Consider the following 11,515-nt stretch of genomic DNA (forward strand, 5'->3'; position numbering starts at 1 on the left):
CCGCTGGTGCACTATGTTGGGGTTCAGGCTCCGCTGAGCCTCTTGTGTAGGGTTATCGGCTGCTGCCGGTGCAGGTTCGGTGGGGCCCTCTGGTGTTGGGGTTGCAAGTACTGGATTCAGTGCTGGCAATGGGTCTGGTGCTGGTTGTCCTGCCGGTTCCGGTTCTGGGACTGGCTCTGTCTGGGTCTCTGGGACTGGATCCACTACTGCTGTTACAGACGTTGGCATGGGGTCCGGTTTCATTACCCCTGACCAGGTCCTGGTAGAAGTCTCCAGAACTGAGCTAGGTGTGACAGCTTGCTTAGCCTGGCTGCGGGTGACCATTCCCACCCTCTTGGCTAGCTTCACATGATTGGCAAAGTCTTCCCCCAACAGCATGGGGATGGGATAATCATCATAGACTGCAAAAGTCCATGTTCCTGACCAGCCCTTGTACTGGACCGGCAACTTGGCTATAGGCAGGTCAAAAGAGTTTGACTTGAAGGGTTGAATCGTCACTTGGACCTCTGGGTCAATTAAATTGGGGTCCACTAAGGAAGCCTGGATAACCTAAACTTGTGCTCCGGTGTCCCTCCACGCTGTAACCTTCTTCCCGCCCACACTCAGTTTTCCTCCGCTCTGAGGGTATCTGGGAGGCATCTGGGCCCGAGGACGTTTGGTGGGACCCTGGTGCAATGAACTGTAATCTGTTGGGGTTCTTGGGGCAGTTGGCCTTTACATGCCCCTGCTTGTTACATTTAAAACATCACCCAGCTAACTGGTCACTGGGGCGAGGTGGGTTACTGGAGAATGGTTTGGTGAGACGATAAGGTGTCTGGGGTTTTTCCTGGGGTATAGTTGGGGCTTTGGGTTGCCCCCGGTAGTGGGGTGTGGTCTGAGGGTGCCCCTTCTGGTATCTGCTCCAACTGCAACCAGGGTTGTTTCTCTCTCCTCCCTCCACCAGTTTTGTTCCGGTTTGTTCTGCCTCTCTGGCGGTTTGGGACTGCTTGTATTGATCAGCATAAGAAGTAAGACTTCCTGCTGAGTCCATTTTCTTATACCATAAACACTGTTTTATATCATCCTTGGACATATTCAGGAATTGCTCCTGTATCATCAAATGCCGCATTCCTCCAAAACTAGTTACAGCCCGTCCTTTGAGCCATTTATCAAACAGATCTGTCATCCAGTTTACATAAGCCACATTACTTAGTCCAGGCCCTCTCTTAAGGGTTCGAAATTTTACTCTGTAAGTTTCAGGTGTAACTTGAAATTGTTTTAAAACCAAATCCTTGAATTTATCATAGTCAGAAGCCTCATCAATAGGCATCTTATTGAATATGTCCAGAGGTCTTCCAGTCAGTTTTGCGACCAGTGTGGTTATCTTGTGAGCGTCAAGAATTTTATAGAGTGTGCAGTCTCTCAAAGGTGAGAAAATAGTCAGCAATATCACTGGATGCATTGTACTGTGGACATAGTCACTCCCATTTGTGGATTGTTGGGGAAGGATTGTTGGGGTTATTCTGTATATTCTGCTGAGCCCTTGCCTTCTCTATCTCCAGTGCATGCTTCCTCTCTTTTTCCCTCTCCTCCATTTATTTTTCCTTTGCCTCCATAGCTCTCTAGTAGGCAGCCTCCTTATTGAGCCATTTTAATTCGACCAGTCTCTAATGTTCCTTTTCTTTCTCTTTTGCTTCCAGTCTGGCTAACTCCAGTTTTGGTTGGGCATTGCTTTCTGTCATCCTAGCCTCTCTGTTTTTAACCTAGCTATACCCGAGAGTTAGAAAGAAGAAAGAAAAACCTGGCTTGTAATATTTGCTGTGCTGTAACCTGATACCTTTGTCTCTGATAGCTGTTCCCAGCCTACAGAAAAATCCTTTTGTTAAAACCACTAACACCTCTGCCTCCAGGCAAAGGGACAGAAAAAAACTCTAACTGCTTTCAGTTAAAAAAACCCCAAACCTCTTCAGGTCTGTGCTTTTGGTTCAAAATGATCTCTGGTTCAAAATGATACCACCGCTCTGCCACCATGTCAGGATTCCTTCTCCACTCTGAACTCTGGGGTACAGATGTGAGGACCCGCATGAAAGACCCCCTACGCTTATTTTTACCAGATTAGGTTAAAAACATTCCCAAGGCACAAACTTTGCCTTGTCCTTGAACAGTATGCCGCCACCACCAAGTGATTTAGACAAAGAACAGGGAAAGGACCACTTGGAGTTCCTATTTCCCCAAAATATCCCCCCAAGCCCTTACACCCCCTTTCCTGGGGAGGCTTGAGAATAAATAAGATGAGCACAAACCAGCCTTGGATTTTTAAGAATCTGATTGTGTTTTTTGGGTCTTAAAAATCAGAACTTTATTAGAAGAACAAAAAAAAAAAAAAAAAAAAGAGAACAGCTCTGTAAGATCAGAATGGAAGATAATCTTACAGGCAGTCAGATTCAAACATAGAGAATCCCTCTAAGCAAAACCTTAAATTACAAAAAGACTCAAAAACAGGAATACACATTTCCTCCAGCACAGCGAATTTACAAGCCAAAACAAAGAAAACCTAACACATTGTCTAGATAGATTACTTACTTACTTTACAAGAGTTGAAGGGCTTGCATCCTTGATCTGTTCGCAGCAAAGGTATCACACAGACCAACAAAAGCCTTTCCCCACCACCCCCTTCAGATTTGAAAGTATCTTGTCCCCTCATTGGTCATTTTGGGTCAGGTGCCAGCGAGGTTACCTTAGCTTCTTAACCCTTTGCAGGTGAAAGGATGTTGCCTCTGGCTAGGAGGGATTTTATAGCACTGTATACAGAAAGGTGGTTACCCTTCCCTTTATATTTATGACAGGCCCTGTTCTCTGCCACTGCAGTGGGGCCGGAGGGCACTGGCTGTGGATGGGGGGAACTGTCAGCTCCTCTCCCGCAGGGTGAGTATGGGAGGGCCGTGCTCCCCTAGCCTGGCCTCCCCTCCCCCCCCAGCCCTGCAGGTCGCAGAGTTCAGCACTGAGGTGCCGAGGTGCCCTGCCTGTCCTGGGCAGGTGTGCGCCCAGCCTCGGGTGTCTGCCCCTCAGTGCCACCCCTCCTGTTAACAGCCAAGGTGAGCTCCTGCCTCCCAGTCACAGGGAGCCCTTCCCCATGGGGCTGGGTGTGGGGAGTGAAGCAGGGGGTGGCCTGCTCTCATTTCACAGCAACATCACCGATGGGGCAGGCCCAGACCTGGTAGCTCCTCACTGCTCCCCTCATCCCTACCCCCCTGGGCATTGCCAGTCCTGAGCCTCTGCTCTCCAGGGCCCCTCTAGTCCTGCGCCCCCATTGCCGGGGAGCAAAGCAGCGCGATCGCGTTTAACGTGCACGTGAGGCCCACGCTGCCGTCTGCCCCTGAGCAGAGGGTGCCCAGTGAGAGCTGCTGGCGTTCCCCAGACCCCAGCACAACCAGGGCCGGGCTGTTCATACCAGTTTGTTATTGTAGGGTGTCTCAGGAAGGCTGGGCTGCGCACTCCCGTTTGTTGTTGTAGGATCTCAGGAAGACAGGGCTGTTCACACTGGTATGTTACAGTGAGTCTCCCCTGCAACCCACTCAGATCCTTGCCAATCACATGCACCTTCTAACTAGCCTGTAGGGACTTGCAGACTCCTGCCCCTTGGCTCATGCAGGACCAGACCCACCGATGCCCTGTCCTTCCCCCCTCTGCTGCCCAGTGTCTGCTCTCCCTGGTTTCCCCCGGTATCCCCTGCTCTGACTGGCCCCCGCTGCTCTCTAGAACCCATCATGGATCCATCCCCGCCCCTGGCTGCCCGGTTGTTACACTGCTCTTGGGCAGGCGGCCCAGACCCACTGAACTACATGCTACTGGCCCCTGGCACCTTCCCCCAAGGGGGCAGGGGAGCCGGGTGTGAGGCTGGAGTCTGTGCAGGCAGGGTCCCTTGTTCCCAGCACAGCCAGAAGCCAGCGAGAGCCAGGCTGGGGAGCTTGGGGAGTGAGACCTGGATCTGCGGCTCGCCTGGGGCCAGTCCCAGCCCCTTTATCCTAATACCCTGATCCCCTGCAAGGCTGGGTGGCGCCCAGCCAGGGACGGGCAGGATTCCCTGGCCAGGGGCGACTGTCCCTCTCCTTTGACTCTGCCTGGGGCAGGGAAGGAGTTGGGAGGGGCGAAGCTCCCTGCTCTGCCCAGCCACCTGCTGCCTGACCCACAGGCTGGCACCCAGCCAGCTGGGTGGGAAGGGTGTTCCACACATCCGCTGTGCTCCCCGCTCCCCCAGCACTCCTTGAGGGCTGGGCTGCCCACCTGGGGCGAGCCTCCTCCCGCTCCAGCAAGCCCCTGCTTGCTCACTGTTGTCAGGCAGCCGATGGGGCGGATAAGCTGCCACTTCGTTCATTTACCATGTCCGACAATCCTGTGTTTAAGGGTGAATTAGCGCTGGATCCCTGCAGGACTGGGCTAAGAGGATCAGCTGCCGGCTGCACAGGCTGCTCCCAGCCACGGGTGGTTGTTTATCTGGGCCCCAGCGAGGCTGGAGCAAGTGTGGCAGGGGGCTCAGCAGGGCGAGCCCAAGGAGCCACACTGGCCAGGTCACACACCCCACAAAGGCAGGCAGACAGGGTCTGGGACAAACCCCCATGATGGCAACACCCCCTGTCCTCCTCTGGCACCTCCTGCTTGAGAACCTTTACAAACACTGATGAACGGGGGGTGTCAGGACAATTGCCCCCAAGTTACAGATGGGGAAACTGAGGCACAGAGTTGTGACTTGACTTATCCAGTGTCAGGACCAGGAGTCCTGACTCCATGATTCTCTGCTCTTCACACATGCTCCATGCTTGAGGCTCTGCGGGAAGGTGAAGAGCCTGAAAGTTTCCATTCCATGCCCTAGAGAAATGCTCCTTCAGAGTGGGATCAGGCTGGGCATGTCTATGCAAATGAGGTGCTGTCAAGCTGGCACAGGTGGAGTTATACTAATGAGATGGAGCAATGTGGGCGCATGCAGCCCCCTCTCACAAACAGCACGGAGCTCCCCAGCTGTGGTGGATTTAGGGGAGCATTGGAGGGGAGTCACAGGAGGAGTTTTCCTGACTCCCTTCTTCCATCAGCACAGCAGGGCTCTGAAGCAGGTTCACGGAGAGCCAAACTGGGACGGGTGAGATGGGCTTTGTCACCCACCTGCCAAGAAGGAGGGTCCCACTGTCCTGAGGCTGTCGGGGTGGGTGCAGGGGAGTGCACTGAAGTAGGGCCTGGACCCTCAGGCTCCAGAATCCCTGGCTCAGCTGCATGGCAGCCCCTCTAACTGGCCACTCTGCAAGGTCTGAAAACTGGAGCCAAAGTTCTGTTATTTATGAAATCAAGAGGGACCCAAAGACAGGCTCTGAAAAGAAGAGCATTCCTGGGAGCTGCCAGGCCAGGTCAGACGCTAGCCTTGTCTCCTGCCAGACAGCACCAGTGCAATACCCTTCAGTGGGCAGCTCTGATTAGTACTGTTCTAGGAAGAGCTCGATATTTAGAATGCTTGCTTTGGCGTGCTGCACATAACTGCTCCAGACAGGGACCAAATGAGATGGAGCCTCATTATTATTTTCATGCTTTCCCACCCTCAAATTGCCTTTTAGATTAGGCGAAGGTGCACTGGGCTGGGAACCAGGAGGCGTTTCGCTTCGATCGGAAATGCTGACGTGAAACTTTCTGACATTTCTGAGGGGAAACTTTTCAGAATTTTTGGTTCCATGAAAAATTTGATATTTTTCCTCTCCGTTCAGGATGAAAACAAACTTTGAAATGTTAGAATTTCCTTCAGGACAGAAGGTCTGAGTTTCACTCCACTCTAAAAGTGAACTAAATCTTTGGCGATCTGGAATAGCATCCATCGCAATAGCAGTGCTGCGTGTTCTTGTCCCTGACTTCCACAGATGACCCGTGCCTGCCAATAGGGGCAGAGGGAGGGCAGACGGATTCAACAGTGTTACTTGTATCACATGAGCCATGTGACTTGCCTCAGGTCACAGGGGAAGTCTGTGGCAGCAGAGGTGGGAACTGAGCCCAGGTCTCCTACAGCAGTTCCCTAACCATTGGGCCACCCTTCCTCTCTGGCTGAGCCCACCCCCACACAGTCAGCAGAGAGCCACCATTTTATCACAAGAACCACAGTAAAGTAACTCCTCACTTAAAGTCGTCCCGGTTAACGTTGTTTCATTGTTACGTTGCTGATCAATTCGGGAACATGCTTGTTTAAAGTTGCGCAGTGCTCCCTTATAACGTTGTTTGGCAGCCGCCTGCTTTGTCCACTGCTGGCAGGAAGAGCAGCCCTTTGGAGCAAGCTGGGGGGGGGCTTGGAACCAGGGTGGACTGGCAGCCCCCCATCAGCTCCCTGCTCCCCTAAGTTCCCTGTGGGGCAGCCACCCAGCAGGCTACCAACTGTCGGCAGTTCAGCTGTCCCTCCCCCCACTGCCATGTGCTGCTCCTGCCCCCTGCCTTGGAGCTGCTCCCCGAGCCTCCTGCTTGCTGTGCAGGGAGTGGGGGAGAGGGGGGCTAATGTCAGGGTGTCCCCCTCCCCCCTGCTCCTGCCTCCTGCTTACCCATGTCCAAAGAGCGGAGGACGGACAGACATGACAGGGCTCAGGACAGAGGGAGCTTGCTGGCTGCAACTGCTGTCTCAACTTGCTGATCTACTTAAAAAGGCAATGTACTTAGAGTGGTGTCAGCGTACTTAAAGGGGCAAGGCGTGTCTCTCTGTGCCATGCTGTCTCCCCTCCCTCCTTCCGTTCTGCCTTGTAGAGTGTGTTAACCCTTGAGGGCTCAGCCGAGTGCTCGTTCATCATTTAGCAGTAAGGCATTCCCTGGGAAATATCCCACCCTCTGACTCCACCACCTCAACCAAGCTTCATAATCATCATTACTGTGTACGGTATTAAATTGTTTGTTTAAAATTTATACTCTCTGTGTGTGTGTGTGTGTGTGTATATATATATATATACATATAGTTTTTTGTCTGGTGAAAAAAATTTCCCTGGAATCTAGTCCCCCCCCATTTACATTCATTCTTGTGGGGAAATTAGATTCGCTTAACGTCGTTTTGCTTAAAGTTGCATTTTTCAGGAACAGAACTACAACGTTAAACGAGGAGTTACTGTAGTTGTGTTTGTCCGTAATGACCTGGGCTCAGCGGATTAGTGGACACGCTCCGCTTGCATTCGAAAAAAGAAGGAAATTTCTTGCCCTCAGGATTGCGGGGGGAAAAATCCCTGAAAACAGGCCCAGACTGTGACCTAAAGGCTCCGAAACCAGAATCCAAAGAACCAAAATTCAAAGGGTGGGATTTTTAAAAACCTCTGGATTTTTTAGCCAACATGATAATTTTTGGGGCCCCACCCCTGGTCTCTGGGATAGGCAGTGCTAGTAATGTCGATGAGCAGCCCAACCCACTCTCTGTAGCATGGCACTCCTTATGCACCTAGCAGCTATGCAACGTCCCTCAGCATCTCGCTGTCCCAAAGCGAATGATGTAAGAAGCCTGAACAGTGATGCAGGGTGTACTGAACCCTGGGATTCAACACTGGGGAATCTGAGCAAGTTGGAACTGAAGGGGCTGCGGCTGGATCTATGCAATAGGAGACCTGAACTTCTGTGACTCCATTGTCAAAGCTGTGCAGAGTGTGAATCTTACGAGAGCCAGGCTTGCTAACGGGGCCCAGGCACTGGGGGACTAATTGTCCAGACAAAGCAGATCCTCTTTGGGTTGGTTAGCTAGCTCTGCTGCTTTGAGAATCAGTCGTGTAACGTGTACCCACTCGGTCGCACATGCCACTCTGCGCACCAGGCTTTGCTTGTTACGGATTGGGATGCACTGAAGCATTGGCCGGTTTTGATTTGTGTGAGTGGGATGGTGACCCATGTGTAGGAGTTACCGGGAACTGTTACGGAGAGCTGCTGAAGTTGGATAGACATAATGAGAACTGCCCACTGATGGCACTTGATGAAATAATAATATACATAAGAGGGCACGCAGTGAGTGCAAACTGCTATCTCCGTAGTGGACGTGCAGTGATGGCTGGAGTGAAAACTGGGGGGGCTCTCTCTTCCCTCGTCTTGTTTGTGACCTGACCATTTGACTAGTGGGCAAGTACGGGCACAGAGCAGTGACTTGCCCACAGCTAGAAATCCTGGCTTTTAAATTGTAAATTCTTCAGGGCAATGAGTGTCTTCCTGTGTCTGGACAGTAACCGGCACATTTTAGTGGGCGCTCTCACGTCAATGATTATTTACAGCAGTCCTGGCTTCCTGTGCTGTGTGCAGCATTTAAACAACATACCCACGCTGGCACGTGTGGGAAAAGCCAGGGCCCCAGAGGCCTGGAGGAAACACAGAGCAATTAGTTTCCCCCTTCTTTCTCCAAGCCAGTGGGTTTCAAAGGGATTTGATCAGGGGACACTATTGTATAAGTCCCAGTGCTGCCTCAGCCCTCCCGCCAGGGGAAAAGGCGGTGAGGATTATGATGGCGCACCACTAGCTATGGTTGAAACCATCTTACTGTTCAGCAGTCAGTTTTTCTAAGTACTCTCAAATCCACATGTTTATTTGGATTTTCTTTAACTTTCCTGAGCCTCCTGGGGATCTGGGGTAGGGCTAGTGGCCCAAATTTGAGGTTATTTGAGCAAGAATTTCCTGAGATATAGCCACCCCCGTCCCTTTAAAATCACATGACAAAAATGTAATGGTTCTTACAAGGGTTTTTGTGTGGACATGTGAGGGTCAAACTGTGGGTCTGATCTTGCCATACTGAGACCACCTGCTCAGGTTTGAGCTCTGCTAGCAATTGACACCTACTGTCCCTTTGGGGAAGCCCTGTTTGAAAACTGGCTTGACAATTTTGGGTTCTAGTCCATGAAAGCTTATGCCCAAATAAATTTGTTAGTCTCTAAGGTGCCACAGGTACTCCTCATTCTTTTGGCTTGACAATATGGCTCGAGCTAAGTTAACATGCCAGAGAAAAGAATTTGCACTGTTCAGTTGGGTAGGGGCTGTGTTCAAGCCAGAGTGTTTGCAGACAAGCTGCGGTTAGAGGAAGTTGGGGGCTCAAGGTGACAAATCATAGCCCTAGGAATTACCCGGACACTGTGAATTCAAACCCTGTACTTGGCAGCTTTTGGAGGCAGTGAGTTGTGCACTTAATTGCTCTCTGCCTGCAGCAGCTCCACCTGGGAGTTTTGCTCTGAGCGAAGTTTCTGGTCTAAGAGTTGCTATTTCAAAGTGCTCTAAAGTTCACTTGCCGCCTCAGATTTTGCTTTAGAAGTGTTAAGGAAAATTAGCATTAAATAAGGGGAAGGCAAAAGAAAGCAACATTATTAGGGTAATGGACTCATGGTGTGTGTTGCTCTCCTCAACAGTGGGACTGTGTGTGATCAAAGAAAAGCAAGTAGCTTTGACTTTCATCAATGTCAGCATGATCAAAGGGGTTATTGAGCACCAGGAAATGTGCCCATACTAGAGAGCCCTGTTCTAATGACTGGCATAAGGTCAACATGATACTGGCTGCAAACAAAACAGTGACTTCTATTTATCATGAAAAATAAACTCAGAAAACAAATTTAAGCTGTCTACAATAATTGATCCAATCTACACAAACCAAAGATTCACACTATCAATTTTATCCATCAAAATGCTGTAGTTTATTTAAATAAGTGGTCCAAAAACAGTGTCAGGCAATGGACAAATTTTAGTCACAAGGCCCTTTTTATATTTGTCAGAGGATATTGTTACATCTTTTGACCAGAGCAGTTATCCAAAATTTGGGGTCTTTTGGGTTTTTCCTATTGGGGAAGAAATTGATGATGGAGTCAGGTATTCTTCTGATACAATCCTGTTTATTTACAAAGTCCTGTTTCCCTGAACACAGTAGGACTCAAACAGCAGGAGGAGGTTTATTTGCTCAGAGTTCCAATTCTCCTTCCAGGCAGCACGCTGCCCAAAAGCTCTCTCCTTCCTTCTGTTGGTTTGTTACAGGGCAGCCCTGGCTGAAGCATAGTCATCCACAGGGGCACTTGCCAGCTGCAGGGGGCAGAGTTAAAGATGTGGGGTGGGACTGTAGGCCCTGGTTTTCACTGTTGTAGGCATAGGCGCCCTTCGCATTCTGTAAGGGTATGGGGTACTGCCTGTCAGTCTTAACTTGGGGTTGGATAAGGGGCAGAGGGTCCCGGGGGGCAATCAGGGGACAGGGAGCAGGGGGTTTGGTTAGGGGGTGGAGTCCCGCGGGGGTAGTTAGGGGTGGGGTGGTGGATGGGGGTCGGGGCAATCAGGGAATGGGGAGCAGGGGGGGTCTGGATAGGGGGTGGGGTCCTGGAGGAGGGTGGTTAGGGACGAGAGGTCCTGGGAGGGGGCGGTCAGGGGACAAGGAGCTGGGAGGGTTGGATGGGTTGTGGGTTCTGAGAGGGGCAGTCAGGGGGCAGGAAGTGGGAGGGGGCAGATAGGGGGTGAGGGCGAGGCTGTTTGCGGGGCACAGCCTTCCCTACCTGGCCTTCCATACAGTTTCGAAACCCCAATGTGGCCCTCGGGCCAAAAAGTTTGCCCACCCCTGCTCAAACAAGCGTATCCACAGCTCTGTACACCGCAGAGTTTTTTCCCTGTTTCCTTTCCTAGTAGGCATAGTTATACCTGCAGTGCACGCCTTTGGGCCCACCCCTTACAATCTATGGTCATGTTCCATTTTGGGGGTTTGTAACTCTGGGGGCTTCGATACCACCTCCTTTGTACCGCCTGGGAGGGGTAAGGCGTGAGGTTATGTTTCAGCCAGGGTCCCCTTTTCTCTGGCTTTTTAGTGTTTCTTATGCCTCCCCACCCATTCCCACTTGCCCCTCCCAACTGGTTGCTTGACCTTCCCTTGAGATAGGAGTCGAGGCCCTTCAAGTGCACACTCATATATTAAACTCCCACCATACTGAGCAACACTTTAACTCTCCTTCTTCTCTCTCCTCCTTGTGCTCTAAACCCCATCGGGGTAGGCAGAAGCAACACACAGCGTCTGTTTACACATATTAGTCAGGATATAAAAGTATCGAAAATCAACCCCCAGATTCTCTCCCAGGCTAAGAGACAGGTTAATATGCTAACACTGGCCCATGCGTACCGGGGTGGAATAGCAGTGTGCAATTAATAGAGGCCATTCAAATGATTCGAGATTCCCCTGGCTGGGGGCTCCAAGGGGGAGAGGCTGTGCTGGGGATGAGCTTTGGTTAGCAGCAGTGGGAGCTGTGTCAGAGAGGGGTGACATGCAGGGCTACTGCTAATTCCTATATCCTGGCCCTAGTTTCCTGATGAGGCTGTGGGTTCAAACAGGTTAATACCCTACCCCACGGCAGGGGGTCAGTCTCCAGCAGCTGCTAAAGTCTGAATTGCTTTGCTAATTTACCCCCTCGGAGACCCATCACGTGGGCTCAGAGATCATGGGCTGCAGCTCAGCAAATGCCCTATGGGCCTAGTCCCCGTTACTGTACAGGAAGGGCTGAAGCCCACTGACTTGTAGGAGCTGGCTGGGGGCTCGTAGGGCTCCTCCTGG

Source organism: Eretmochelys imbricata, chromosome 12 (genome assembly GCF_965152235.1).
Source record: "Eretmochelys imbricata isolate rEreImb1 chromosome 12, rEreImb1.hap1, whole genome shotgun sequence".
Classification (NCBI taxonomy): Eukaryota; Metazoa; Chordata; order Testudines; family Cheloniidae; genus Eretmochelys; species Eretmochelys imbricata.